Raw genomic sequence first — 25168 nt, 5'->3', positions numbered from 1 at the left:
ACCTTAGGCCCGCATACGTGGCGTCACCACAAACCAGAATTCACTTTTAATTTATTTATTTATTTACAAAATTAGTCTGCGTTACATGGAAAGTTGAGATATTTGCGAAAAGTTATGATTTTTATGAGAAGTTACGACTTTGATGAAGAGTTGCGATTTTTATGAAAAGTTGTGACTTTTATGACTTAAATGAAAAATTGCGACTTTTATGAAAAGTTGCGACTTTTATGAAAGATTGTGACCCTTCTAAAGGGTTAAAACTTTTCCAAATAGTTGTAACCTTTCTGATAAAGCACAATAAATGAATAAATAAATTAAAAGTGAATTCTCATAAAAATCAAAAGTGACTTCAAGATTTCTCTCATTTCAAAACAACAAAAATTTTGAAGTCCTTCTTCTTCACAATTAAATATTTGTGTACGTTACTCATGTTGAGTGGCTACATGACACCATTGCTTATGTTATAGATCAAGGTATATATTTTTGCAATTTTTAGTTTATTCTTATATGTTATTAAGGATAAATTATAAGATAAAATAATTTTCATTTTTCTTTACATTATTAATCTTTTATGTAAAATTTTAAGTACTATTTTATACATTCCGTGATATTAAATTCTCGCACGAAGCCCATATAGTTTTACTAGTGATGTATTAATTATTAGTATAACATAAGCTCAAAATCCTAACAAATAAATAATTAAACCATACTAAAACTAATGAAATATTGGATAAGTAAATAAATAAGTGTAGTATCATTAGCCCATGCGTGTTTTTAAAGCCTTCATCTATATACATGTCTTCCATTTGGCAACTTTCTTGGCGTTAGAGGATTGAGGAAGATGAGGAGCCCAACGTCTATTTTCATGGCTTTTTGGAGTCCTCTTGCCGTAACTTTTCTTCCTTCTCGTCCTCGTTTTTTTTTGTAATGTAATGCCATTACATTGACATATTGAAATTGTTATTGCAACTAATTGAAAATTTATCAAAGATTCAATATTCAAATTTATTTTTTTTGCCGCTTTTCATTCTAATGGGAATTTTTTTCAAGATTCTGTATTGAAATTATTTCTCATCCAAGATTCTGTACCAAGACTGGAGAATTTCGTTTTCAGACAATTAGGAGAATCCAAGAACTCACCCATATAAATATGTCAACTAGAAATTTCCATCCTAGCAAGAATGTCACTGCAATTATCTTTTGATAGTAGTATTTTGTTCAGTGTTTATTTGATGGTGTGGAGTATGCTTAGTTCTTTATTTGAGGATGCAGCTATTAGGTTGTGAATAAAACCTATTTGGGGTAACAGTAATTTGCTGCTTTCTTGGTTTTAAAAGGAGTAATCTTCTTATTGGATTTTTATTTTGGGTAAACTGGTCTAAATATTATTTGTCGTGTTTTACTCACACTTGATAGCAGTTGAAAGGTGAGGGTTGGGTCACGAGTATGGTGTTTTACTGATATTTTAAATATTAATGATAGATAACAATTGGTGAATGGAGTAGGAGTTGAGATATTAGTGGGAAAAAATGAGTCACTCCTAATTAGTTCGGAAAATTTTGGTGGTGAAAGAATTTCCAAGAATCTTTTCCGCCATTCCACAGATAATTTCAAAAGTATCTTTTTGCTTTCCAGAGTGGCAGGCAAGTGTGGCTTTTGAATTTGGAGAGAAAATTCGAGATATTCCAAACTTTGTTTTGAATATTCGAGAAAATTGCTAGAAGAATGTGAACAACCCATGAACTAGATGGGAAAACATAAATCTTATATGGTACGAAACAGAAGATCCTGTGTTCTGCATATACAAACTCACTTTGCTGCATGGTTAGCAGATTGTATCATTGGCAAAAAAAGAGTAAGAATGTTTGGGCAATGAAAGGAAGTGCTACAGAGAGAGCAACTAACTTTGTATTTGGAGCGAAAGAAATTAGAAAATTGCGAACACCAAAGCAAGAGACAACTGGACATGTCCATGTTGTTTTGGGTGGACATCTGCACTCTCAAAATGTCCACTTTTAATGTCAAGAACTATGAACACATTCACATAGATGTTTTCCACTGAATGCGAGGATTGATCCAATTGTTTTCCCACCCTCATTTTCAGTAGTTTCATTTTCCATAGCCACATGATCTAGTATATTATTGTTTATCCTGAAACAAAGTATAATGCAAGACAATACAGTTATAATGACACGCATATGTAAGTCAAATGCCCTTTGAGATGTCACAATGTAATTCTACAATGAGGTCCAGAAAAACTAACAAACTTGTAGGTAAGTACAGAGTGATAGACATCTGATTGACATATTCAATGCACCTAAAAGTAGAATTTGACATATCCAATTCATGGAAATTCCATCCAATAAAATGGAACCTTCCCAGGACCCCCCCCCCCATCCCCGCACATAGCGAGAGCTTTAGTTCACCGGGCTGCCCTATTGAATCTTATTCATGCACCTCAAACTTCACTTAGAGATTTGGATTTTCTACAGGAACATTCGTTGAGCAAGAGGCATTATCATCTGCCATTGGAGGTAGAGACGTGGAGCATTCTGTAGTAATTGGTGATACGAGCGGCATTGCTCCAAGACCAATCTCATTAGGAGGAATGTATTTGTTCCTTGCATGAATTAGAGTAACATCTTTACCACCGGCTCGTATATTTTCAAATTCTGGTTCCTGTAGAATGTTATAAAGTTGCCTCTGGAGTCTTTCAACAGTTGACAAAATGTGTTGTCTAAGCTTTGATCTCTTTCTTTTTGGGACACAGTTAGGATTCCAGAAAGTGTCTTTATCTGCTTCTCCCAACAAAAGGTAAATGTTAGTGCACATAAAACAATAAAGTAACAATAGATTTTTTATTTTTATTTGGTCAAGCTAGTATTATTTTTATGGTTAAGGTATAGTTGGACTGGTCAGTTTATATCTTTATTGAATCCAAATTACCAGAAATTTGTCAATTTCAGTTCATTGTATTAGGGGAGGTTAGTTCTCCAAATTTAGGGGAGACACTATAATTAATGGCCTATGAGAAAGAAACCAATTATTGTGCTTGTAGAATATCATACAGCAATTACATCCCTACAGCTTATGTGGTAAAATCTTGAATGTGATTTGACATTACATAAATTGAAAGGCACATCACAGTAATCGGAAACGGCAAGAATTTCCTGCGTAAAAGAAAATCCAAGTTTCATGATTCTTTTTAGTATTAATCACCAACATAAAACAACCACTCGGACAGTGGGAGAATGCTGATAAAATTTTCTGTCTCACTGTTAAACTTGTTGCGTAGGATCTGTAGATTCTTCCCCTGTTTTCCACTCCTTTTTTTGGGGGGTGCGGGTGATTCAATTTTTTCCCATTTCTAATCAATAGAATAAGAGAAGTTTGTAGTTGGAATCTTTTGAGTCAGTATAATATTCACTGCAGGATTACTTTTTGGGAAGGTGCATCTACAATGATTTGGTTGCCTAATTTCACCTATCTAATAATTTTCTTTGACTAAGGTCTCGTCTGCTACGAGGAATATGGGATAACTAATCTTGGGATTGATTTTAGCATGAGCTTATCCCATGTTTAGTTGGGTTAAAATCATGGTATAACTTATCCCGGAATTAGCTATACCGGGATTTTAGTGTTATTTTTATTCCAGATTGAGGGTGGGATAACAATCCGGGATAACTCGTTCCCTAACCAAACGTGCCCTAAGAATTTTGCGCTTACTATCATGCAAATCAGAAGAAAGAAATTGGCCTGAGATGACTAGGAAGATATTAGTTTTTCATTTTTTTATGACCTGTACACTTAAGAAAGGATTTGATTCAGAACATGTATCATATTTGCTGAAACAAGTTAAATGCTCGCTATATATGTGAAAGTGTTTTACCATTTGTTTCTTCCATCTGCGTGCAGATTGCCGAGGATGATCCTGCTGAAACTAAGCTTGGTATGTTATTCAGTTCCTCTCCAAGACAAGCTGAAGATCCTTCCTGTCCAGAAACCACTACTCCAACTTCTAGCCTTTGGTCATCACGAGCTAAGAGACGCGTCGTCGTCTCAGAAGGTAACTGATAGCTCTGTGTTTCTCTGTTTGCATGTCTGGGAATATAGTTATGTAGTGGCCCCCTGCGCCACCTTGATCCACATGCATTGCAGAGCACTGGTTTTTCAGGTGGCCCAGGTCTCCAATGGCGGGTTTCTGTTTGAGTTCAAGATTACTTAGTGTTTAAACTGGGAAAATTTGAATAAAATTCTTACAGGTATGAAACTAAAGCACAATGAACATTGACAATGAAGATCTACTGTAAAAAGGTATTGAATATATTGCAGGAGAATGGAAGTGTCATGAAACTAGAGTATGTATAGTATTAGAAATAAGAGGAAATTTCCTTGTGTGAAACATGCATAGACTTTTAGGTAACCCCTGAACACCATGTATCAGTCTTTCTTATTATCCCTAGAATACTCCACCTGGGTAACCCCTCAAGATCCCTACCGCCTCTCTTGTTGCTTTCTTGATGCAATCAATTGTTTTAGACCATATGTTAATTGCAACCCCACTAGCTCTGTTTTCCTTTTTCGTCGTCTTAAACCTCTAATTATTCCTCCTCATCTAAGCTTTAATTAACGTCTTGTAATCAACCTTCTTGGCTTTTATTGTGCTTTGGACCTCTTCATTCCACCACCATTCCCTTTTGTGCCTCTCTGGATAACTCTTCGGTACACTATTTGTTTCCTCACTACTCTCTAAAATCCTCATAACCACTAACTTCTCTCCAATTTCCTAAGTGTTGGGTTGTAATCCCCTCTCTTGATCCAGTCCTTTCATGAACCTCTATCACATTTTCTAAGGAGCAAAGAATCTATCTGAATCTTAGCCACCACACTACAAAACGTCACCAAGTGCTCCTCCCTCTTCTAGAAACTGGAATTAGCTATGATCAACTCGATAGCTTTGTTAAGTATAAAAGCAAAACTCCATTTCTATCCCCAAGGCTGAAAGTGCCTCGTACTTCATCATATCCTCTCGAAGTTGTCCCTATGTGACTATTAAAATCCCCTCATAAAATTGGTTTCGCAGTACACGGGATAACTCTCACGACCTCATCGAACTCCTCCCAGATCGAAAAAGATTTTTTTGACCTCCTTGTCTATACCCGTTTGCTGCACGTGTGCACTAACTAAGTTAATAGTTAGCCCTCCCAAGGCTAGCTTAATGAACATTAACTTATCATTCACCCTCTTAATCTCTGCCACTTGCTCCTTGAGTTCCTTCTCTACTTAATGCCTACTCTATTTCTACTCCTCGATCTTCTCGAGTACCATAACTTATATCCATCTAGAACCCTCGCCTTGATTCCTACCCTTTTGGTGACTTGAACACAAGCTATATTGATCTTCCTCTTCATAAGAATCTTAACTAACTCTATTGACTTCCTCGTGTATGTCCCTATGTTTCAAGACCCAACTCTCAACCTGGGATCTCTCTTGGTACCCTTACCACCCCTCCCCCCCCTTCCCGCTGCCAATCAAGTACATGACCATAAACTACATCAAACCCTGATGCCACTAATGCAAGTTGAAGAATAATCAAGTGTGCAATAAACCACAAAAAATGGGGAACCCATAAGGACAAAAAACCTAAATCTTAACATTGACAGTCACACAATTCAATGACGAAAATAAATGGAAGTAATAAGCTATAGAAAAGATATTGTTCAAAGTGAGAACCAAAAAATGCAGTAGTATCTGTAAGGGTGCAGAAATAAATTCACGAATGCAATATCAGATGAAGGAAATCAGTTAACAAGCAAGTAACAATAAGGGGCTTCACAATCTGTAAAGGAAAAATCAGATTTAGACGGATGAATCTAGGATTTCTAGAACATGGGTGCACCACTAAAAAAAAGAAGGAAAAAATGTATTGAGTAGGAAGTGATTCCAAATCCTCTATGTAAATAACTAAACATTTACCCAAGTGCTCCATTTAGCCTTTTTATAGCATGGGTGCCCCCACATGATATTATGGGAGGAGGTTTGGAACACTTTCCGGTCATGATGGGGTTGCACTTAGCCTGTTGTTCTTTTTTTTTGCCTTAGTGAGGGATGAATTGACATGATATATTCAATGGATGGGACTGTGGATTATTCCATTTACAGAAGAAATAGTACAGAATAACGAGACACGGGTTGGAGTTAACGAAAAATTATAAGTTTTGAAACAGATCTCAGAGATTAAAGTTTCAAGGTTAGCAAAACTAAAACAAAGTATTCCCCGTGTAACTTCAATGACGTAACACTTGAGGCAGAGGTGGATAAAACTTACTCTTGATGCCACAATGGAGACATGGACCTCGTCTACCCATAAGATCTGATTATGAATTATTCAGTTCAAATCAGGTTGAATTTGCTGCTGCTTACTTTTAGAGTTCGATTTTCTCTCAAAATCTAAAATGCTTGAGTGAGGTCACGGGTCAGTATATATATAGACAGATAAGAATTAGGTAGACTATATCTGGTCCTTTATATGGAAATATATTAATAATGGCAGATTTTTCATTAACTTTTGTGTATTCTGAATTTTTCTTTTTCCCCAATGACAGCTCATCAACTTTGATTACAGTAATTTCTGAACAATTTACACTATAAACTCCAATGAGAGAAGAGTCTTAGATTCTCTATCAAATGAAAAGGGGGTGGGAATTTGAGGCTTGGTGTGGGTGGGGTGAAAGCTGGATTTGGTGAATTTTCATAATTTTTGGCCTTTAATCTAGTGGTTGCTTATTAAGCAATGAATCTTAGGTCAAGGAAGTGTTGAACAGTTTCAAGATAAAATTCAAACATCTAAGAGTGAGAGTTTTCAAATAATAAGGACATATATTCTATGTTTCTCGAACTCTTCAAAAATGTCAATGAGTGCGTGTTGGATTCGCTTAAAGTAGTGTATTTTTGAGAATCCGACATGGGTGCAACATCAAAAGTGAAGAGTCTGTGCAGATCTGGAAAAGAATGACGACATTCAATTTCTTTCCAACAATGCTTTTTTACATCCATTTCTGCTTGCACTAGTACATTAATTAAAATCAACCGATTTGCCGAAATATAAGATGGTCTCATTAATACTCTGCAGGTGAGAGATTAAGTCCGTACAGGTGGCTTTGTGACTGATAATTGGATTAATTTCTTATTTGGTGAGTATGCCTCAACTTGTGAATTAAATTGAGTAGATACATGGATTAGCATAGTTCTGGCTATTTCCTTGGAAATTTTCTTTTAGACTTTGGCTCCTTGATTCTGATTTTCTGGTGCAACCGAAAACCACAGTACTGTCTGGTTAGCAAAGTCTCAAGCTTCTGAAGGCAATGTTGGCCCAGTAATAAAGGATTTTAAAAAGAACAAAGACATTTGTTTGCTTATCAGGACAAAGTTGTTTTCTAGAAGAACAAACAAACATTTTCAAAAGAAAACAAAACCAAAAAATCTTGTGTTTACTCTCTTCTTGTAAATGAATTTACTGTTTAATCACCTTCTTTTCCAGAAAGAAATGGAAATCAGTCTCCAAAACCTTCCTATAGACTTTTTCAACACACCTTAATGAGTTTCCAAATCATGAATGTTCTCATGTTTTTGTTGGCAGTTTTAATGCCACTTTAAGAGGTCTTTATCTCAACATTAGTCCTGAAAACGATTTCTTTTTTCTTGAAATGCAGATATCCTATTATGGTCTTCGTGACCATTTTATTGTTTAATCGACTAGGTTATGAATGTTTCCTTTTTTTAGGTGAGAGTTTCCCTGCTACTGAGATGCAGCAATGACACTTATTTTTTCCATCTTACCATGCTTGCACATTTATATGCCACCATTGACAGAATTTCATGTATTTATCCCTTTATGGCATTAGAGGGATCGAGGAAGATAAGGAGCCCAACATCTATTCAACTAATTTTTTGCCCGTAATCTTTCTAATCGGAAATTCACTCAAGATTCCCTATTAAAAAAAATTTAATTCAAGATTCAGTATCCAAGATTGGAGAATCTCGTTTCAAGACAATTTAGGAGAACCCAAGAACTCTCCCATATAAATATGTCAAGTAGAAATTTCTAATTCAAGCAAGAATATTACTGCAATTATCTTTTGATAGTAGTATTTTGGTCAGTGTTTATTTGATGGTATGGAGTATGCTAAGTTCTTTATTAGAGGATGCAGCTATTAGGTTAATTTGCTGCTTTCCTGGTTAGAGAAAAAGGGGTTTAGAAAGAATAATGTTTTCCGCCCTCAGTTTCAGTATTTTCATTTTGGATAGCCACATGATCCATTATACTATTATTTATTCTGAAACAAAGTACAATGCAAGACATTGAAGTTGCAATGAAAAGCATATGTAAGTCAAATGGCCTTTGAGATGTCACAGTGTAATTCTACCACGAGGTCCACAAAAACTAACAAACTTGTAGGTAAGCACATGGTGATAAACATTGAAATTAACATATTAAATTCACCCAAAAAGTAGAATTTTACATATCGAAATTCATGGAAATTCCATCCAATAAAATGGAACCTTCCCAGGACCCCCCGCACATAGCGAGAGTTTTAGTTCACCAGGCGGCCCTATTGAATCTTATTCATGCACCTCAAATTTCACTTAGCAATATGGATTTTCTACAGGAACATTCATTGAGCAACAAGCATTATCTTCTGCCATTGGAAATAGAGACATTGAGTGTTTTGTAGTAGTAGTTGGTGATATGAGCAGCATACCTCCAAGACCAATTTCATTAGGAGGAATGTATTTGTTCCTTGCTTAAATTAGAGTAGCATCTTCACCACCGTCTGGTATGTTTCCAAATTCTGGTTCCTGTAGAATGTTATAAAGTTGCCTGTGGAGTCTTTCGACAGGTGCCAAAATGTGTTGTGTAAGCCCTGATCTCTTTCTTTTTGGGACACTGTTAGGATTCCAGATAGGATCTTTGTCTGCTTCTCCCAACAAAAGGTAAATATTAGTGCACATAAAACAATAATGTATTAATACAATAGAATTTATTTTGGTCAAGCTAGTTTTATTTGTATGGTTAAAGTATAGTTGGACTAGTCAGTTCATATCTTTATTGAAAATCCTCAGTTCAGTTCATTGTGTAAAGGAAAGTTGGATCTCAAAATTTAGGATAGACACTATAATAAATGATCATTTAGCAAGAAAGAAAACAAAGATTGTGCTTGTAGAGTATGTAGAGTATCATATAATAATTACTTTCCTACGGCTTATTTGGTAAAATCCTGAATGTGATTTNACGGCTTATTTGGTAAAATCCTAAATGTGATTTGACATTACATAATTTGACAAGCACATCACAGTAATCGGACAATGATAGGAATTTCCTGCATAAAATAAATTCATGTCTCGTGAATCTTGATAGATGCTTATCAAGTTTTCTTAGAGCTTATGGTGTAAATGATTCTTTTGAATATTAGATACCAACACAACAACCACTTGGACAGTGTATATATAATTCACCTCTCTCCCACTCTCTCTCCTCTCTCACTTGCCTCTCTCCTCTNTTCAAATTTTGAAGGGAAAAAAATTATTTAATGGGCAATATAGTTAAGATAATCATATAAAATATTTCGTTTTCTTTGATTATATATATTAATATTCTATGTGGTTAATTTAACTACGTAGAGAGGAATGAAAACACATATAAATATGGAGAGTAATTAGCTATTCTAAGAGGTTATATGTGAAAGTTCCCCTATTAAAAATAACAAGAGTCTAAACTCGAAATCACTTTTGAAGTTTGAAATTTACAATTTATATTTATAAAACATGTATCACGTAAAATAAAAATGCCCCGCTATTTCTAGGATCACTAAATAGGTCGTAAGCCTATGAAATATTGTCATAATTTTTTTGCTTTATTATAATTATTGGAAAACAATTAGATTAATACATTTGTTTAGCTATTTATGCTTAAATTTAAAATCAAATCTAATAAATATTATAAAGATAATTTTATTTGTGGATTTGATTAAATACTAGTAATACCAACAATATGTACTATTATCTTGTCGATATTTATGATCATAAGTTTAAATTATAATTTTATTTAAAATATTATTAAAAAAAAATTACTTTTACCAAAGAGGGTTGACCCAACAAGCTCGTAGCCCACGTACTTTTGGGCTGGCCAATCATTTTCTAGCTCACAAAAAAATGGGCTAGCGTGGCCTGACCCGTCAAATTTCAAAACCTGTATGGATTAGCCCTGATAGGGTGGGTCAGCCCATATTAACAACTCTATTAACCATAAAGATTTTTCTACAAAAAAATGTAGAGAATGTATTGCATGAGAACGAAAGGGTCATGAAACTAGAGTATGTATAATATTAAAAACAAGAGGAAAGCTCCTTGTGTGAAACCTGCGTTGAGTTTTAAGGATTGCTTCAACTGTTTCTTTAATCACAATTTCATCACCTTAGGAACCATGCAAGAAAGTTGAACTTAGCCATAACCACGAGCTTATGTTTGGTTGTAAGATCCAGTCATTGCATAAACCTCTATCGTATATTCTAAGGAACAAAGAATCTAGCCGAATCTTAGACACCACACTACAAAAGGTCCTCCCTTTTCTAGAAATTGGAATCAACTCTGATCATCTCAATAGCTTTCGCGAAGTTCAAAAGAGAACTCCTTCATTTCTATCCCTTAAGCCGAAAGTGCCTTGTACATCATCATATCCTCTCGAAGTGGTCCCTGTGCGACTTCTAAAATCCCCCTCAAAAAAATAGTTTCTCAACACGCGGGATAACTCTCACAACCTAGTCTTTTCCCAGAATAAAGAAGTTTTTTTTTTTGACCTCCACGTCCAAACTCGTTTGCTGCACATATCCCTCCCAAAACTAGCTTAATGAGCATTAACTTATCATTCACCCTCCTAATTTCTACCGCTTTCTCCTTGAGTTCCTTGTCTACTAAAAGCCTACTCTGTTTCTACTCCTCGATCTTCATTAGTACCATAATGACCTTAAATCCTACCCATCTGGTTTCTTGTACACAAGCTTTATTGATCTTTCTTTTCATAAGAATTTTTACTAACTGTATTGATTTCCTTGTCAATGTCCCTATTCAAGACCTAACTCTCAACCTAGGATCTCCCTTGGTACCCTCACCACCCCGGCCCCCCGCCCGCGCTGCCAATCAAGTACATGACCATAAGTTACATCAAACCATGAAGCCACTAATGCCAGTTATAGAGTAATCAAGTGTGCAATAAACAACAAAAAATGAGCAACCCATAACAGCAAATACCTTGAATCTTAACATTGACAGTCACACCATACAATGACGAAAATAAATAAAGAAATAAACTATAGAAAATATATTTTTCAAAGTAGGAACCAAAAAATGCAGTAGTGTTTATAATGGGGCTGCAATATATCAGATTAAGGAAATCAGTAAACAAGCAAGCAACAATAAGGTGTTGCGCAATCTGAAGGAAAAAACGAATTTAGACAAACAAATCTAGGATTTCTAGAACATGGGTGCACCACTATAATAAGAAGAAAAAAATGTATTGAGTAGGAAGTAAATAACCAAATATTTAATTAAGTGCACCATTTATGTTTTTTTAGCATGGGTGCCAACATATAATATTATTGGGAGGATGCTTGGAACATTTTTCGGTAATGATGGGGTTGCACTAGAGATCGACCCTTAGCTTGTTCATTTTTGCCTTAGTGATGGATGAATTGACATTGTATATTCAACGGAGGGTATTGTGGTTTTTTCAGTTCCAAGCTAACATAGTATGGAATAACAGGATACGATGTAGAGTTAACGAAAAATTGGAAGTTTTGAGACATATCTTACCAGGTAAAGCAAAAGTAGAATAAAGTATTCCACGTGTACCTTCAATGACGTAACACTTGAGGCAAAGTTGGAAGTGAGCAACCACTCACAAATTTTATCCAAGACCAAGAGCGGAAACTTCAAGTATCTTGGGTCCATAATTATAGGCTTATGATGTCGCACATCATATTGGAGTAGGGTGGGTAATTTGAAGGCATGCATCCCTAGATACTTTGCGATAAAAATGTGTTGCCATGGCTTAAAGGTATGTTGCATAAAGTAGTGGTTAGACCTATATTATTGTATGGGGTAAGGGGTTTTTAATGCTTGCGGTGCATGTAAAAGCCCTAGGGAGTCACGAAGAGTTGTATTTTGGGGGGAACATCATCTAAAAGTAAGGACGTTGGTTGTCAAAAGATTAAATAATTGGGAACTAAATGTGCATGGATGGTAGGAATTGGGGACCAAATCCAAAATTTATCCTAAATGACAGCAGTTCATGTTGGACTGATTGTAGATGTACTGAAAATTAATTAACATTTGGCTCGACAGATGAGAAAATTATTGTACTCTATATTTTATTTTTTAACAGATTCACCATTTTATGGATATTTGGGTATTTAGTGTTTCTGCACGTGAGTTTTCAAAATGTATTTGTTGATCATCAGATACATAAATCTTAAGCATAATTGAATCAAGTGTTCCGTAAAGCATGAGACTATTGATAATCATAAAACAAGGGATATAAGCGGTGAATATAACTTATGCTTGATGCCACAATGGAGACATAGACCCTGTCTACCCATAAGATCTGATAATGAATTATTCAGTTCAAATTAGTTTAAATTTGTTGATGCTAACCGTTAGAGTTCAATTTGCTCTCAAAATCTAAAATGTCTGAGTAAGGTGATGGGTCACAGTTTATATAGACAAATAAGAATTTGGTAGACTATTGTTGGTCCTTTAATGAAAACTAGTTTTTCGACACGTATGTTGCACGTGATTGCCAATTCAAAAAATATACGTTATAGTAAATAGTATTTGTTTATTTAAGTGAAGATTTGAATAATAAATTTTCCACAAAATAAAATTGTAGATTTTTTTGTGAATGTGCAATGTGGATCAATCATATATACCTCTTATTCACGCGAACCCATAAAGATGGTATTTTTATTAGTTAAATGCATATATATATTTCAGTTTGTTGAGGTTTAATCATGTAATTGGTTGTATCTCAATAATATTACCTTATATATGATATGTATTGTATATTTTTTCTTGTTATCTAATCAAATGTGTTTGCACGTGTATTTCACATTAAACTGTTCATATGTCATATGAACATGTGAAGAGATTTTCTACATTTCATTTTTTAGAACTAATTTTTGTATATAAATTTTTATTTAATAATTGATGTTCTTGTTGTTAGCTCTCATATTGACGTCTCAATTGAATGTGTAAATAAATCAAAGCTAGTTATCCTACTGTCCATAGTTAACTGAGAAATGTTCTCCTTTTGTTATCGGAAGAACTAAAACCTCAATTGAAAGAATATACTCTATCTGTGAACTCATATATATAATCACTTATTTATCTTACACCCAACAAAGATATAGTTCATATACTTGTAAAGAATATTTAATTTATTCAATAAAGCATGATTCGTCCAAGGAAAAATAACAACACTCTGTTTCACATATGTAGGGGGCGGTATTGTAATATGAAAAATTATTGGTCAAAAGTTAAGATAAGAAAAGATGAAAGATAGAAATAGTCATATATTTATCTAAAAGAGAACCTTAGGTCTGCCTATGTAGCGCCACCACAAGGAAGAATTTCTTTTAAATTTATTTATTTCCAGAACTAGCCTTCTTTTTTTATGAAAAGTTGTGAGTTTATAAAACAAATTGTGGCTTTGACAAAGAGTTGCGATTTTTATCAAAATTTGTGACTTTTATGAAAAGTTATGACTTTAATGAAAAGTTGCGACTTTAATGAAGAGTTGTGACTTTATGAAAAATAGTGATTTTTATGAAAGGTTGTGAACTATCTGAAAGGTTGCAACTTTACCAAATAGTTGTAACTTTTCTGATAAGGCACAATAAACAGTTGTTCGCACTACCCTTTGTTGTCTATAAATATAGGGATTTCCTCTAATTTTAAAATAACAAAAATTTTCATCTTCTTCTTCTACTTTCACAAAATTAAATATTTGTGCACTTTGCTCATCTTGAGTGACTTACTGACACCATTATTTTTTTTATCAATAAGTTGGTGAATAAAATTGTTTCTTCCTGAGAGGATGTAATTCTTTAAACCTCTGGTGTTGGATGAGAATCATTTGTTTAAGGGGATATTGTGCATTCAATAGACTCAATTCTTTTCCTTTTTATTTAATTCTATTTTTACATATCCTGGCATGGTTTTTACACTCATTAATTTATGCTTATGATATTAATTGTTGCTTTTGAGTACATGTTTTAAACTTTGTTTTTATGTTTCTGCGAAGTTATTGTCTCCGGTTATATTGAACATTTACGCATATAGTATGTATATTCATTATGCAGAAAAAAATTATTGTACTCAGTTTCAAGAATTCTCACATATAATCCATGCGACTTAAATGTTTCTTTATATTACAAAATACCTTTGTATAAATATTCTTCTTTTCTTCTTTACTTTCTTTTTAATGTTTATTAAAGAACCAATGATTTATTATTTTGTGAATAATTCATTTATTAGATGTTCTTGAGTTATGTGATTATGACAAATCAAATTCATGTTGGAATATTGCTAATATTTTTTAATAACCTATTTTTCTTAATTTATGGATATTCATAAAAAATTCATTGCAAATTCAATGCAATTATTATTATAACCGTGCGAAGCCGGGAAATTACCCTAGTTAATGTAATAACTATGAGAATTCATAATGTTATAACAGAAGATTTGTAAAGAGTGTGAATGAAATTTGCAATAATCAGTAATAACTAAGAAAATTTCTAATAAATAACTAAAGAATTAATGTGCAATAGTTGTATTTCTAATAAATTTTATATTAACATAAATAAATAGGACTTTTAATTAATTTAGTATAGGGACAAAATGAAAATGATTATTCCATATTATTGAAAATAAAATTTACTTTGTGAATGATAATTTTTAAATGATTCACATATTTTCACATTTGCTGTGAGTTTTTTTTAAAAAAAAAACTCGGAACAATTTAAAATAATATACTTTGAAGTTAGAAGATCTTGTTTACTTGATAATACATTTGTGATATATATAAAATACTTTGATTTAAATACAAAAACCTACCCAGAGAAAAATTGAGTGAAAGGAAAGGACAAATATGTTTCTCCTTTTTTTTCTTAATTCTTTTATTGTTGGTAGAACATTGAAGCATATCATCAAAGGGGAGTTAACACCACAACCATGCACTTAGCAAGTTAAAAATGGACCGCCATTAGCAATAGATTTAATTTTGGTATGATAAAATTATTGTAGAAAAAAAAGGTACCGCCACTTTGTCAAACAACTAATGGTACAAGTAATACACCGACAAAAATTTACATTTTCTGGTTTTACCAAAAATAAATTTTTCTTTCCACTCACTACTCGCAACAGTAATCAGCATATATACTAAGAGCAAGGGCATCACTTACTGCCTAATTCGAGCTCACACAATGACAATAATAAATCACACGAAATAAACTTTACTCAATTTGGTAAAAAACTTAACCAACAAAATAGAAAAATAATATCAACATAAAAAATAATCAGCAGTAACTTTTTGTCTTGAGGTTATGACTGTAAAATATTTTGATATATCATCTTTAAATATGATATATCTTGTACAAAATATTATTATTCAATTAATATTAGAGTAAGGCTATGATATAGATGTAATTTTCTAAAAACAAAAGTGTACTTAAATAGTGAATGTCAATACTTTTAGATGTAGAATGTAATAAAGAAAAGTATATTACGTCAATAATTAGTTCTAAAGAAAATTATCCTTTATTTTGCCGCATACATTTCATATAGATGTCTTATAAGAGTATCTAGTATCTTATATATGTTCTATCGTGATAAAAAACATTAGACTTTTTAAAGTAAAAATTTGGAAGATGAAGAAAACTTACAGTATTATTTAGAGAATTTTTTAATTTGATTTAAAATCTTTTTATGATCNTTATGATTAATTACTATTTTCTTTTTATTTTTATATAGCTAGCAAAGGATGTATCTTGTGACATAACATTTTCTTAGATCAAAATAACAAGAAATTCATACTTTAAAAAATTAATACCCAACATAAATATATAAACGTAAATATATGTGGTTCAATTCATACTCAATGAAGAAGGAAGGTGAAATATATGTTCATGATATATTCACCCTAGTGTTTCATTTGATTGAGATCTCTTGTCACCAACACTTTACTTTCTCCGTTCATTTTTATATCCATATCTAGAATAATATAATTATTATCATGGTAATATTATCATATTATAAGTAAAAGTGAAAAATTATTTTTGAAACAACAGACTTAACTTCAAAACTACTAATTCAATGAACTATGTTGATGCCTGGTGTTTTAGAAAAATTGGAAAGAAACTCCTTCATTTGATGTTAAAAGAATAATAAATGGAAATACAAACAAGAAATATTTTACCCCAATCATGTGCCTTTTTTTATTTTTTATTGTTATTATTGTCTCGCCCACATCTTCATCTATTTATTTTATTAAAAAAATTAAACAATGTGTATATTTAAAGTCTCTGTCAAATGAAAACACAAGAAATTATTCAAGAAAAAAAAAATAAGAAAAATAAATTAAAGTTTCAGCGCACTTTATATAGAAGATTTATGTGTGAAGCAAAGTTCATAGATAATTGCATATTTCTTTGTTCTCTTCTTTTCTTCTTTAATAGAAAGTCAATACCTAAATTTCAATGCTAAAAACTTCGGCGAAATATATCAATGGATTGGGGATAAATTATTCATGAAAATTTTAAATGATCTCAAATTGTCACACAAAAGAGATCCCCAAGAATTTATAAGGAATGAATGGTTGTGATTTATTATTGAAGAAATATGAAGGTAGAAATTGTTGTGACTATTCACAGGAAATTAGTCTTTTTAAATGAATAAATCATGTAGGTTAATTAAAGAGTATTAATGTTCTAAAATTATTTAAATAATATTGATGTATGTACGTGATGAAAATCGTCAGAGGAAAATATGAGTGTGAATTGATGAATGATTTGTTATAATTTGTTCACCAACTCTTTCTTATGTTGTACCTCGAATTTTGTTGGTTTTCGAACTTAGTCGACAACTCCAACTAATAGTTGAGATTTTAAGAAGAAAAAGAAGAGTATAAAGCCTTAAAAAATTGTAGTTTAAATGTCTGAAGAAACTCCTCGGATAAGTCACAACTCTTCAAAAAAGTCACTGCTCATCAGTAAAGTCTTATCCCTTTGAAAAATTCAAAACTCATCGGATAAGACACAACACTTTGGTAACGTCACAACTCTTTGAAAATGTCATAGCCTTTGAAAAAGTCACTACTTAGCGAAAATGTCACAACTCGTTAAAAAAAGTCACAACCATTTGAAAAAGACACAACTCATCACAAAAGTCACAACTTGTTTATGTGAAAAAGGTATAAACTTTTAGTATAACATAATTAAATAAATTGAGTATTTTTAATTTGGGGGTATTATAGTAATTCAACATTCATGCTTGACTATTTATAGATAATTACACATTTCTTTGTTCTCTTCTTTTATTCTTTAATTGAAAGTCAATACCTAAATTATAATGCTAAGAAGTTCGGCGAAACATATCAATGCATTGGAGATGAATAAGTCACAGAAAAGAGAATCCCAAGACTTTATAAATGGTTGTGAATTATGGCTGAAGAAACATGAAGGTAGAAATTGTTGTGACTATTCGTAGGAAATTAGTCTTTCTTTTTTAATGAATAAAACATGTAGGTTATTTTAAAGAGTATTAATGTTCTAAAATTATACAAATAATATTGATGTATGTATGTGATGAAAATCATCAGAGGAAAATATGAGTAAATTGATGAATGATTTGCTACAATTTGTTCATCAACTCTTTCTTGTGTGGTACCTTGAATTTCGTTAGTTTTGACAGCAGCAGCAGTTTTAGAACAATTTATTGACATACCCTTGATTTAGTATCCACATGAGGTGGAAAGAGTCTATTTTCACATGCATTTGCTTTTCCATCCTCATTTCCAGTAGTTTCATTTTGCATAGCCACATGATCTAGTACATTGTTGTTTCTCCTTAGACAAGTACAATGCAAGACATTACAGTTGTAATGTCAAGCATATGTAAGTCAAATGGCCTTTGTGATGTTACAATTTTAGTATACCGTGGACTCCACACAAACTGATAAACTTGTAGGTAAGCACGCAGGATAGACTTCGGATTTGACATATTAAATGCATCCAAAAAGCAGAATTGACAAGTCTAAAAATTCCATCCAATAAAACGGAAGAAACTAAAAATATCCAGAGCAAGAAAAACTAGATGGTCTCAAAACACCCAGACTGTTGCGCGTTGGGAAATCCGTAATGTTGGAACAGCCCAAATTGTATTTAGCCAACATTGCACTAGCTAGACAATCAGAGCTGACTTCACATACCAACATGAATGATATTCATGCATCTAAAAATTCACTTATAGATGAATTTATTTAGAAACATCCATTGAAAAAGAGACAGTATCTTCTGCCATTGCTGATAGAGACGTCGAGCGTTCTGTAGTAGTAGTTGGTGTTACAAGCAGCATAGCTCCAAGACCGATCTCATTAGGAGGAATGTATTTGTTCCTTGCATAAATTAGAGTAACAGGTTCATCTTCGTCAGATATAATTTCAAAGTCTGGTGCCTGGAGATTGTTATCAAGTGTCCTCTTGAGTATTTGAGCAGGTGACAAAATGCTTTGTGTAAGCTTTGATCTCTTTCTTCTTGGGGCACTGTATGGATTCTAGTGAGGATCTTTGTCTGCTTCTCCCAAAAAAGGTGAACGTTAGTGCACATAAAACAATAAGGTACGAATATAATAGATCTTTTTTTTTCGTGAGCGGGTGGGGGGTAAGCAGTTACAAAAATTTGTTTAGTTAAAGATATTAGCTTTGCACTTTCTTATAACCCTTACTCTTAAGAAAGGATTTGATTCAGGACATAGACTCCAAGATAAACCTTTGGAGGTCCCTTCAGGGAATCTAAACTCCTTTCCGGTGGTAAACTGGAAGGCTGAACTCCTTAACAAAGACAGCGGGGGAGGGGGAGGGGGGGTGCTGGGGCTATTAGAGATTTGGAAGTCTTCTGAAGTCGTTGTGGAGGTACATTGAGGAGGGAAATGCTTTATGGAAAGAGGTGATTAAAGCCGAGTATGGTTAGCTAACCCCATGGTGTACAGAGAACACAGTTGAACCTTACAGGGTGTGGGAGAATGGAGAGCAATCAGTAGTTTGTGGCTTCAAATGAAGGCAGATTATATATCGAAGTGAGAAATGATAGTAAAACAAGAGTCTGGAAGGATTTATGGCTAGAACAATCCCCTCTTGGGAATCTCTTCCAAATTTATGTGAATCCTGATGCTAATGTAGGTGCCTGTTGGGCCAGAACAGGGATGGGATTTAGCCTTCAGAAGACTTGTAAATGATTGGGAGGTGGAAAGGGTTGCAAAATTATTAGGAAAGATAGGTGGAATAAGTATCAATACAAATTTCACAGACAAGATGGTGCGAAAGCATTTTAAAAAGTGGTGTTTATTCAGTTAGCAGTGTCTACAGAAGAGGTCTCCAGCTGATGGCTAGGGATCTAAAACATCTCTGGAACTATTTCTGGAATGGGCCACTTCTACAAAAGTGAAATGTCTCACTTGGCTAGTGATAAAGAGGGCATGTTTAACACAGGAAATGCTACAGAAGAAGGGCAGACAGCTGGTCCCTGGGTGCTTTTTATGCAATTTGACAAGAGAAACAGACAGCCACCTATTCTTGCTTTGTAATTTACTAAGCAAATCTGGAATTTGTTTCTCAGTATCTCTAGTCTGAACTGGACAGTGCCAGAACATACTTCAGAGTTGTTAAAGAGCTGGATTAGGAGAGGAGGCAGCAAGAGTCAAAAGAGATGGTATAGGTCAAGTCCATCATGTAAATATAAGTGAAATTTTTTTACCATTTGTTTCTTGCATCTGCATGCATTTGTCTGAGGATGATCTTGCTGAACCTAAGCTTGATATATGAATCATTTTCTCTTCAAGACAAGCTGAAGAGATATCCTGTCCAGAAACCTCTTCGCCAAGTTCCAGCTTTTGGTCATCACGAGCTATGAGATGTGGCTTCACCTCAGAAGGTAACTGATAGCTCTGTTTTCCTTTGATTGCATGTTCTGGAAGATACTCATCTAGTGTCCCCCTAGTTTCCCATCTTGATCCACATGCATTGCAGAGCACCGGTTTTGCAGTTGGCCCAGGTCTCCATAGGGGGGTTTCTGTTTGAGTTCACAATTAATTAGCATTTAAATGGGACAAAATAGGAATAAAATCTTACAGGTAACTTGTCTCAGAAACTAAAGACCAATGATCATTGACAATTAAGATTTTCTGTAAAAGGTTTAGGATGTACTGCACGAGATTAAAAGCGTCACGAAACTAGAGTACATAAAGCGGGGAATATCTTTGGCGAAACAACAGTAAATATCTTTCTGTGAAACATATATAGACTTTAAGGATGTGTCAACTGCTTTTATACACACATTTTCATCTCCACTTTATGGTGGAAAGATTGAAAAGGATTTGGATGATGTGTTAAGGAACCATGCAAAATAGTTAACCTCTTGGCAGACTGCATTTATATTGGCGAGGAAGGGTACCAAGGGAACTCCTAGGTTGAGAGTTCTGTCTTGGAACATAGGGACATTGGCGAGGAAGTCAATAGAATTGGCGATTATTCTTAAGAGAAGGAAGATCTATATACCTTGTGTTTAGGATACCTTATGGGTAAGAACTAAGACTAGGTATATAGGCGGGTTCAAGTTAAGGTACTCAAGAAGTTTAAGGAGTAGGAATGGAGTAGGATTTTAGTCTATGTTGCTCAGATTTTTCAAAAATGTCAACAGGTTCATGTCAGATGCTCCAAAAGTGGTGCATTTTGGAGAATTCGACACGGGTGCGGCAACAATTTCAGAGAGTCCAAGCACATAGATTTTAGAGGTGGGAATCTTATGTATCCTATAAATGAAGTCACCAGCATGAACTGGCTAGCTGCTATACATGATGGAGAAGTTGGCAGTCTGCCAACAATTTACTTGGGACTACCTCTGGGGGCTAAATTTAAATCTATAAAAATTTGGGATAGTGTGATAGAGACGTGTAAAAAAATGGGTAGCCAGGTAGAAAACTTACTCTTCTTACAAGGAAAACTAACTCTCATTAATTCAGTCCTTGATGCTTTCCCAACATTTATGATTCCTTTATTTCCCATCCTACCAGGGATTATCAAAAGGTTGGATAACATTAGGAGAAAGTTTTTGTGGCAGGGAAACAAAGAAAAGGAAGGGTACCAATGACAAAAAATCTGAAATTTCAAAGCAAAGCTCTAAGAATGGAGTGGTTATGGAGATATGCCAATGACAAACAGTTGTTGTAGAGCAGGGTCGTTGGTGCCAAATATGAAGAGGAAAACAGCAGGTCTAAAATGTGCATCTATGCTAGGGATTGGGAACCAAATCTACAATTTATCCAAGATGTCCTCAGTTCCTGTATTGAAAATTAATTAACATTTGGCTCGAGAGGTGAGAAAATTCAAGTATGGTATGTTTTATGTTACAGATCGGCAATTTAGGGGAATTTGTTTAGTTAATTTTTCAGGCATGTGAGCCTTCAAATTTTATTTGTTTAACATCAGACACATAAATTCTAAGCATCACTGAATCAATTATCCTGTAAAGCATGAGATTATTGATAAACATAAAAGGTGGGATATAGGTGGTTAATAGAACTTACGCTCTATGCCGCAATGGCAACATGGTCCTTGTTTATCCATAAAATCTGGTTCTGAACGATTCCAGTTTTAATCAGGTTGAATATACTGCTGCTAACTATAGAGATGGATTTGGTTTCGAAATCTAGAATGTCTTACTGAGGTGACGGATAAAATATATAGACAGATAAGAATTCAGTAGACTACAGCTGGTCATCTATTTATGGAAAAATATTAATCATAATAGAGGGTCATGAACTTTGATCTATTCTGAATCCCCTAGTGTGACAGCTCATCAATTTTGATTACTGTAATTTCTCAATTATTGAAAATAGAACGCCAATGATAGAAGTCTTAGATTCTCCATAAAAGAAATGGGGTGGGGATTTGGGGTTGGACTGGATGGGTGAATGATGGATTTGGTGAATCTTCATAAATTTAGGACTTTAGTCTAGTTGTCAAGGCTTGCTAAGCAAGATTCTTAAGGCAAGGTGGTGTTAAATATTTACAGTATGATAATTGAAATATCTAAGAGTGAACAAAGAAGAGAGTTTCCAAATAATCAAGTGAAAAGAAAATCAGTTGCCAAAAACTTCCCAATTGACTGTTTGAACACACCTTAGTGAGCTTCCAAATCATGAATGTTCTCATGTTTTTTCTTGGCACTTTTATTGTCAATTTAAGAGGTCTTTATCTGTTAGTCCTGAAGACTCGACGCGCAATATTTAGGTAAGATGGTATTGACTTATCTAAACAATATTTCCTGGTTCTTGAAATGCAGATAATCTATTACGGTCTTGGCAACCTTTTTATTGTTTAATGGACTCAGATATGGATGTTTCCTTTTCCAGGCGAGTCCTGCTACTGAGATGCAGCAGCAGGACTTATTTTTTCTATCTTACTATGCTTGCACATTTATCTGTCGCTATTGACAGAATTTCGTGTATCTAAACAGATGTATTTTTCTTTATGTCATTCTTACTGACTTTCAATTAACAACCACTATCATGCCTCACGTCAAGCTAGTTGGGGCGACTCTATGAATCTTCATTATCTTTTTTCATTTAAGATCATGCTTAGTGATGTAAAAGTACTTATTTTGTTTTCAAGATTACTAATATATTGCACATGCATAATATTTATGGAATATCACTGGCTTTATGTACTCTGTTATCTACTGCTCTGTGATACCAAAAATGTGTTTTGACCTGGGAAGAGGAGAAGATTGCTGATTTTAGTTGTGTGCATATTTTTTGCTGTATCCATCTAGTGACATGAGGTGTGACATATCAGGTGTCTCCTTGCCAGATCTCTCTTTTTAACATCCTGTCCAACATGACTTGAAAACGTTTGAATATACTATAGATAAGATTGTGTTTGACAAATTGATACTTGTAATAATGGTATTTCCCTTGCTTGCTGGTTTACTAGAATATTAGATACAGGAGGGAGTCCTTTGCCACAAGTACAGAATGTATAAGTTTCAACAGTCAATGATGTCTCAGTGTGTTGCTTTAAGCTTATGTTGGTTGTTACTCTGTCCTCTGCCTCTTTGTGATGATTGAACTTGCTAGCTAGATTCTCACCACTAATATGTTACGGGGAACAGCCTTACATATTCTTTGTTTAATCTTTATATGGAGAAGTAATTAGTTTTTATGTCACTATAAAATAATCTTACATGTGATCAATGCATAATGACATATTGATTCCTAAAGGATACATCAAAGTACATTGAGTATTGGTCACTAAAACAAGACAATTAAGGTAATCTTGTTGTCAGCACAAATATAGAGTAATTTGTTCACCAATATTAAGCATGTGTGATTGATTATGTTGAGTAATTTCATTAGGACAATTTATTATGTACTTACTTTATTTCGAGAATGGTAATTGCTTTGACTGTAAATTTCCATTTTTAGCTTTGACAATGGTTGACCAAATAGTACCTTTCAATCTTCAATTAGTTGATTTTAATAAATAAGGTTAATGGTCTAAAATTAAAAGTCTTGCTTCTGAATATCTTTATAAATATTCATTGTCCAGAAATGTATTTGCTTCTCTAATTCAGATTTGCATGGTAGTAATGTAACATTAAAAAGTTGTCCAAATATGGTTGTGGAATTTAAAATTCTGTAAATTTATTAATAACTTTTTTTCCAAAATCATCTTTGTCTAGTAAAATATTGAACAAATGTTTAATAAAATAACTCATTTTATTAATATTAATAATTGACTTTTTTAATGAGAATTTTGTCAAAGCTTTTAGAAAATACCTAAAATGGACTAGATTCAATTTATGAATGCTTAAATTAAATAATTTCCAAGTGTATGAGGGGGTCAATTTTTTTAGAATAGAATAAAAATAATTTTGTCGATTTTTTTTTTACAAAAATAACTTAAAATAGACTTGAGGAAAGCATTTTATGAATGCTTAATTAAATAGTTTCTAAGGGGTTGATTTTTTAAGGGATATATAAGAGGAATTAATTTAAATAAAATTTGGAAGAATCGTTTTTATGTGTTGATCAATAATCAATATCAATAAATATTTGTAATATCTTGTGCTACTCTTGGGTTCATTTTAATTGTCAAATTTTTCTTTTGCGTTTCTTTAAAAAAGTATTATTTAGAAGGATGATTTGATTATTCTTATTTATTATTTGAATCTCAAGTGATCCTTGTATTCCTTTCACTGCCTTAAATCTTAATTGTTTTCATCACAATTAAATTTTTTAAAATTAATACACAACTAAATATTAAGATATCGTACTAAAATTATAATATTAAATTATTAAGATTAAATTATTTTCAACATGTGAATATATAAAAAATTCCTTCTGTTTAGAATTAATAAATATAAAATTAAAATAAAATATTAGATTATTTATATTATATTAAGAAACCGTGAAAGAATTATATGACCAATTAAAGGCGATGTTCTAAGCAAGGATGGTGGAAGGTGTCGATTGGGATTATGTTGGGAGACAGTGGTTATGTTGATTGGTCTAGTAGTAATAGTGTATGACAATAGTAATTAATTATTGTTGTTGATCGTAATAATTAATAATGATAATTAATAACAATGGTTAGCAATATATATTTTATAGTTATTGTGGTGATTGTTGTTTTTAATTGGTGGTTGTAAATTGTAATGATGGTTATGATTGATGATTGTTAATGGTGGCTAATGGTAGTGAAAATTTAATACGATGATAATGGTAATTTGTTGATATTTAGTGATTATAGTTAATAATAATGAATGACGGCAACGAGTCAATGA

General features: G+C 33.2%; 1 long non-coding RNA gene and 1 pseudogene across 2 annotated transcripts; both read left to right on the top strand.

Annotated features, from left to right (window-relative positions):
• Nucleotides 1-9276, top strand: part of LOC107008164 — a 57619-nt pseudogene extending 48343 nt beyond the window's left edge.
• Nucleotides 9277-19194: 9918 nt separating this feature from the next.
• Nucleotides 19195-23032, top strand: LOC114077892. 2 transcript variants are annotated; one of them, XR_003579256.1, is made up of 3 exons: nt 19195-20257; nt 21443-21697; nt 22667-23032. It is a non-coding gene; the product is annotated as an uncharacterized LOC114077892 (long non-coding RNA). The 2 variants fall into 2 exon arrangements; XR_003579255.1 differs by lacking the exon at nt 19195-20257 and having other exon boundaries at nt 20265-21697.
• Nucleotides 23033-25168: the final 2136 nt, after the last annotated feature.

Source organism: Solanum pennellii, chromosome 1, assembly GCF_001406875.1.
Source record: "Solanum pennellii chromosome 1, SPENNV200".
Lineage (NCBI taxonomy): Eukaryota > Viridiplantae > Streptophyta > Magnoliopsida > Solanales > Solanaceae > Solanum > Solanum pennellii.
Note: the sequence above shows the minus strand (reverse complement) of the source record. Positions and strands in the feature narration are given on the sequence as shown.